We start from the raw sequence: 6,000 nt of genomic DNA, 5'->3' as shown, positions 1-6,000 counted from the left end.
TGTGTTCTTATATGTTTAAATTAAACTATGCTTCAGTCCTGGCATTTTTCGATACCTATCACGAATGAAAAACATTCAGGTGGAAGCGGTCATACTTTTCTAAGACAAAACATTCAGGTGGAAGCGGTCATACTTTTCTAAGACAAAACATTCAGGTGGAAGCGGTCATACTTTTCTAAGACAAAACATTCAGGTGGAAGCGGTCATACTTTACTAAGACAAAGAAATAAGCAAACAACCAAAGAAAAATGAACAACATATCTGTTTGAAAAATAAAACAATCGATAAAAAGGTACAAACGCAGATGAATAAGATATTACCCCTCCGTTTCCTGTGTAAATACATTCCCCCTCCAAAAGATATTGGTAAATCTAAAAAATTGTATAAGCAATTTTTCTAAGGTAGTTCAGAGAAATATTTTACCTGCTGATGTTACAAACAAAATCTTACTATATTTATCATCAAATGATAAAGTCGATTTTTCTGGTTGTGACATAATTTCTTTACCAAGGAACATAGATTCGGATGGTGATATCTGCATAAAACGTTTTTTTGGCAACAGTTCTGATCCATCATGGGAACCGGACAAGTTAGTGGATGATCGACTTACTTTTTCCGTGAGCAGAAACATAAAACTAAAATCTGTCATAATGTATGGCAGTCCGAATGAATCGTTCATTTATTCACTGTCTCTCTACGAACAGAACGGTGATCTAATCCAAAATTGCAAAACAAGGATTTTGTTCCAAACAACTGTGTTCCCAATTGTATTTCCAAGGAAAATGTCTTTAAGACCAGAAACAAAGTACACGTTGGTTGCAATAAAAACAGGACCAGCAAGTTACAGTGGCGTTGGAGGAGTTGGTAGCTGTAGGGTCCAAGTCCCTTCTGGAGAACGCCTCAGAGTTAAATTTGAAAACTCTTTAGGACTATCAACCATTGGAAAAGGCCAGTTTAATGGCCTTGTGTTTTCAGAAATTATGTGAATGGTCTGTAAAGATCTGTAAAGGGGATGATATTTCTTGTGTCAATAAGTCGGATATAAATTATCTTTCGTAGTGTTTTTTATATACAATTTTATTTGAAAGGTATAAAGATATTCCATGGATTAATATAAAAAATCTGCGTGAACTTGTCAAATTTATGTTTCTATGTATACATAATTCCTTGATGAAAAATTTGTAGAAATTATCACACTGACTTAATAACCAACGTTTATCGTCTTTGCTGAAAGTCTTATATTTAGTATAATTCAATGTAAATAATTTAATATATATAACCGCTTCCTAAGATATTCTTAAAGATTAATGGAACAAAACATGTGTAGGAATTTCATGACTTATTCAATGGTATTACTTTTCATGGTCATTTTAACAACTTACTCTTCAATGTTCGGATCGCAACTCTGTCTTGATATGTTCATATATTCATTAGCGTTATTAAAAAGAATCAAGAAATACTTGAATCATCATGCACGAATTTTATTTTGCAATGCTTATATATTCATCCACATTTGGTTTATTGTTTTTCAGTATGGGTAAACCATCTATTGAACTATTTAATGAAATGAAATTATCCCCGTTTATAACATAATACTTTACCACAAGTCATTGTTAACGTATAATTCAAAACATGAACTGGCGTCATAATATTTACCAAATGTTTATTGTGCTTACGAATATATAGTAAACAATCATACAATACTCGACTTTCATTATCAGATTATTTTATTGCTCCTAAATCAAATACAGAATTATACAAATAAACTTTTTCTTTTAGTGGTTAAAAAGTGTGAAATTTACTATCCATGCAGTGAAACTAAAAAAATGAAAACTGTGTCTGCAGTAAAATACTCTAAAAAACATTATCTTTTTAACAAAGTGTTAAATTTAATAGTTAAAATATTATAGGTGTACTATTTTTGTAATATGTTGATATAATTATAATATTTGTGTATTGGGAAATTGATTATGTTTTAGTATTATCATTATGAGCGTAGATTTGCAAACTTCATGTATGTGCCTGTCCCAAGTCAGGAGCCTGTAATTCAGTGGTTGTCATTTGTTTATGTGTTACATATTTGTTTTTCGTTCATTTTTTTGTACATAAATTAGGCCGTTAGTTTTCTCTTTTGAATAGTTTTACATTGTCATTTCGGGGCCTTTTATAGCTGACTATGTGGTATGGGCTTTGCTCATTGTTGAAGGCCGTACGGTGACCTATAGTTGTTTATTTCTGTGCCATTTGGTCTCTTGTGGATAGTTGTCTCATTGGCAATCATACCACATCTTCTTTTTTATATTCACACTGTTTCTAATTTTCTGCTTTTAGTTGCTGTGAACATTTTCTATAAAATAACCTGCAAAGATGATAGCTACAAATATTTCACTTATTATTCATAATTTTCATTCATTTTCCAAGCATTTTTCATTTAACATCTCCAACCTCAACTCACGAGCCAACACCTTAAAACATGCACGCGGGGGCTGGTCCATTACCACGCATGAGCCGTCAGATGAAGCTTTGCTTTGTCATTCTTTTGTCAGCTGTGTTGTTCAAGTTGAGCTTAGTGGCTTGTCAGCTGGTGTACTTTTCACGAAAGAATCGCTACCTGACAACGTCCTGGATCAAAATTATTCTTCAGATAGTTGAGTGATTTCCCAAGGCCAAACAATTTAATATGTTTTATATCTTTAGAACAGAAAATACACTTTCATTTTATTTAGTGTAATATTCATAATAAATATATTACATTTACACTGTATTTGTTTAGTATCAATGGTTCCGTGAACAAAATTTATTATTGAATCTACAGTCTGCTGACACTACACTAAGATAACATTCACCAGACTGGAACCTTTAACAAATTTGACCTCAAGATTTGTAACAGATGTAAAAGTTTAAAACAGTGACGTTAATGAGCATATGGACACTAAATAATTTCACAGTTTGATGTCCTGCGAAGATTCTCATGCTAACTGATTGATTGATAAGGAGAATACAATAATTATTACAGAGACTGCAATGTCGAATTCCTCACAAATCATTTGACATGCTATTACATGTGTATAGCAAACTGCATAACATGAGACTTATGTTATAATCGCCAATGACACCAGCATCACAGTTTATTACAACCTTTAAATATGCTATCATTATATTAAATTTTACATGATTTCACTTCGACTATTGAACTACAATTAGATAAACAAGATTATCATGTGGAAACCTCGCGTTATTTTCAGATCTAAAGTTATCGATTGATTAATTTGATTAGATGCTTACATGGTTGATTGGTTGTTTGTATAGTTCCAGTGGCAAATAGTTCATGCATATACACGACGGGAAAAACAGAAAATATATTTTGAAACAGAATTTCGACTATCAGTTTTACACAAGCACACACAGGAAAAACGAATATATAAAATCTATATATACTTGTATTGTATAGCAATAAAATCCAGCTTATTTGTATTAGATTTCCCCCCCGATATAGATAAAATACGTAAAATTTTCCAACAGATTAAAAAACTTAAAAAAACATCAACTTCTTATTTTTTTATTGATAGAAAAATATAATTACCATGTGTGTTGCTTAACTTGCACATGTTTGTGTGGGTATTTATTAAAAACACGCATAAAGCTATGGTCTATGCAGTATTGTCCTTTTTAACTTGGATATACAATTAGTTTCACAATTTTATTCACATGATGTTAGTAGCATCTTAGACTACTTTTATACATGCTTTTAAAAATACCCACACAAACATGTGCAAGTTAAGCAACACACCCATGATAATTATATTTTTTTTGTATCAATAAAAAAATAAAAAGATACGATTGCCAATGAGACAACTCTCCCAAAGAAACCAATGACATAGAAATTAACAACAATATGTCATCGTACGACATTTAACAATGAGCAAAACCCATACAGCATAGTTAGTTATAAAAAAAATTTAAGGTCCTCCAATGACATGTCAAAACAATTCAACGAGAAATGACTTGGGACCACATACAGAATGTGGCAGGTTAAACTAGTTTGAAGGCACCGACCCTCCTCTAACCTGGGACAGTGCTGTAACAGTACAAAATATGAACACAATAAAAATCAGTTGAAAAGGGCTCGACTCATCAGTCGATACAAAGCAAAAGTTGGTCTACATCATTCGCGGAGTCGGTTAGGTATGGAAAGCCATACGGGACCCCCGACTTCGTGCAAGTTTAACAGTGTAATAATACAGTACTTGCACGGCCGTGTAAGATTACCGAATCCCGTGAATGTTTTTGCCGACTCCGCGAAAGTTTTGGACCGACTCCGTGAAAGTTGTTGGCCGATTCCGTGAATGTTTTATACCAACTCCGTGATAGTTATGAACCGATGATTCCGTGAAAGTTCTTGACCGACTTCGCTTTTTGGACCGACTCCGTGAAAGTTGTTGACCGATTCCGCGAATGTTTAATTCCGACTCCCTGAAAGTTATGAACCGATTCCGTGAAAGTTCTTGACCGACTTCGCGAAAAATGCATGTGAACTGAACTATTGAAATATTTTGTAAATTCCTTTCCGTTATAATATCTGAATGGACTTTTAACATTTAGTTCATTCTAGTACGTAACGATACATGCCAAAATTGAACATTTGGTAATGATTATACAGCACAAAGATCATGAAAAAAATGACGACTCTGTGATGATTAATAAAGATATGATGCAAGAATGCAGCCGGCTCTGGTTATTTTATAAACTACATTTGTGATCTTAATAGTTCTTCTTGAAATGATTAAATTAAATGAAATGTTCATAAGTGTTTGGATAAGGGTCTTCATACTTGTTTTCTTTAATTTTAAGGACTTTTTCCCTCTCTTTCCTGTTCCATTCTTCATGATTTACCACCCCATTATTCGTTTTATTTTCTAGCACTCCACTATTCTCATTTCTTTTGTATCTGGCGCCGATTATTCTCATTTCTATATTATTTGCATATTATTCTCTATTTTGTAAACCGTATCCACACTCTCGTACGGATATTAATGATATCATGTTCCTAAATTGTGATATGGGGGAAAATATAATGCTTCAAAATGCTTGAATGGCTCGTCCTGTTAATATCATACACGTGTAGATATCAACTTCCTGAATTGTGATGTGGGAAAAAACTTAAATATCATATGTTCCTTCAGCAATCACATAAATACAAATGACCAATTACATGTTAGATGTTTCCAAGACAACACCTATAATGTCATATTCATGGGACAGTTTCAAGAGTATGAATTTGTCTATCAATAACTACTAACAAAGTTTTATATTTGGCGAGTATAAAGCTTAGGATGTCTATGGAATTTTCATAACGAAGTCTTTGTAAATGAATGTTTGAAAACAGGCTTGTTGTGAACAAAACTTTCTTGCTATATCCTTTCTTTGTCGTGTTTTGAGGACTAATGTTTGTTTCCCAGTCGTCTTTTGGTTCTGCATAGTTGTTTGACAAAAAGTTGAAAAATATCGTATTTCACCAGTCGAATATAAGAACAGTCAACGCTATGACAGAAATCCGAAATCGACAAAAAGAATAACAACGGTATTACAACACCACATAACAGCATAAAGACTTATTTATTCATCCCATGAAATAGGGGTGTTCTCGTGTGCTCTTGATTGGTAATAAGATTCTGGTCAACATGTGAAGAGTTCGGTACTACGTTTCGCTCATTGCCTGGGTTTATTCACTCTCTTTTTTACTGTACGAGCAGTATATAAGACATAACCAAAAGAAAAAGTCATTATTTTGTACCAGAAGTTTACTTTAAAGGGAACATGTTTTGGATTATCTCCCGTTTCCCAGATAAAATATTTTCGTCCTGAGTGCGGTGATATGTATTTCTTATACGCATACATCTGTGAAGTTCTGTTTAAATACTTTTTTCTTTTTGCCATATCAGTAGCTCGTCCTATCCGAAAAGGGTGAGAACGAATGTGAAACGGTAATTCACAAAAACC

The sequence above is a fragment of the Mytilus californianus genome, unplaced genomic scaffold (genome assembly GCF_021869535.1).
Source record: "Mytilus californianus isolate M0D057914Y unplaced genomic scaffold, xbMytCali1.0.p SCAF_7, whole genome shotgun sequence".
Taxonomy (NCBI): Eukaryota; Metazoa; Mollusca; class Bivalvia; order Mytilida; family Mytilidae; genus Mytilus; species Mytilus californianus.
Note: the sequence above shows the minus strand (reverse complement) of the source record.